Raw genomic sequence first — 1,377 nt, 5'->3', positions numbered from 1 at the left:
AAGGTCTTTATCGTTTAATGACCGTTTTAGTACTTTCTAACTTACTCAATGTTGCCCCTGTTCACAAATACGAAAATAGAGTAACATATAATAACAATGTATTCCTTAACCTCTGCTTCCAGCCGACTGAGGGGCGTTGCTAAACCTGCTTTCTCTAACCCCTTCTTTCACTCGCAGTTCCCACTCAACATGTGTGACCAGTGGTCGTTTTTGGGAGATAGAGAGATACATAGGCGTGCGCACAGGGGGGGCGGCCGCCCCCCCTAATCACCGAAGAGGGGGGGGGGCGAAATCTGCCCCGTACATTGACCCTGCTATTCGCCCAAGAGGGGGGGGGGAGGGCGCAAAATCTGCCCCATACATTGACTTAGTAGAGTTTAGGAGCGCTGCGACGAACCTTTAGCCCCCCCCCCCCCTAATGGGGAACCTTGCGCACGCCTATCGGTAGATAGATAGATAGATAGATAGATAGATAGATAGATAGATAGATAGATAGATAGATAGATAGATAGATAGATAGCCTCCTTTACCTCCCTTTGTATCATAGCACCATGGAAGAAAAATACCTAAAAATGATGAGTCGAGACAACGCCTCCTCTAGAAAGATGCCTGCGGAGTCGCTGGCTATCCCATTGTAGCCGTCCTGCCTTGAGTTGTGGTCGCTTGTCGAGAGATGGCGCCGCGTTCTCCCCTATTCTTTTCAATGGGGCTGGTGTGGTGCATGTGTGGTGTGACGTCGAGGGGGGTAATGTGCGCATGCGCAATTGTGTGTTGCAAGCGACCACCGCAAGGATCGCCAGCTACTGCCCTCATCAGAAACGGAGAAGGAGGGAAAGGGTAGGGCAGGAGGTTTTTGGCTCACGCGGCAGGCATCTTTCTAGAGGAGGCGTTGGTCGAGAATACTGCTCCCCAATAAAACTGTTGACAACGCCACTTGTCAACAACCGCACAGCTCGGGCCTGTGGCGCAACGGATAACGCGTCTGACTACGGATCAGAAGATTCCAGGTTCGAATCCTGGCAGGCTCGTTTGAATATTTTTTTAATGCTACATTGCTTTTTTTTTTTTTTTTAATGACGATTTCTCAAAAATGCCAGCATCGCGAACCTTATGTATATTTTTACTCGTTAAGAGAATACATACGACACACATGTACTTTGACATTGTGCCGAGAACAATATGCTTTGCACTCGTGCTTGCGCTGACTGCTGTTGACACCTCATGTTGCTGCTGAATACTAGCTGTATGGCAGGTCTCAGCGGAAGCTACAAGTACTAGACATGAGTGTTCGGAAGTGTTGCGGCGGCTCCTTTGTGAAGTGTTGCGGTTGTACCAGCCGAAGGCCCGCGACCGCGCTTGCACAAGTCAGAGAGGAGG

General features: G+C 49.5%; 1 non-coding gene across 1 annotated transcript; it reads left to right on the top strand.

The window, feature by feature from the left end:
- The first annotated feature begins 955 nt into the window (after positions 1–955).
- Positions 956–1,028, top strand: Trnar-acg (transfer RNA arginine (anticodon ACG)). Its single transcript has one exon. It is a non-coding gene; the product is annotated as a tRNA-Arg (tRNA).
- Positions 1,029–1,377: the final 349 nt, after the last annotated feature.

Source organism: Rhipicephalus sanguineus, chromosome 1 (assembly GCF_013339695.2).
Source record: "Rhipicephalus sanguineus isolate Rsan-2018 chromosome 1, BIME_Rsan_1.4, whole genome shotgun sequence".
Taxonomy (NCBI): Eukaryota; Metazoa; Arthropoda; class Arachnida; order Ixodida; family Ixodidae; genus Rhipicephalus; species Rhipicephalus sanguineus.
This window is presented reverse-complemented; position numbering and strand designations above follow the sequence as displayed.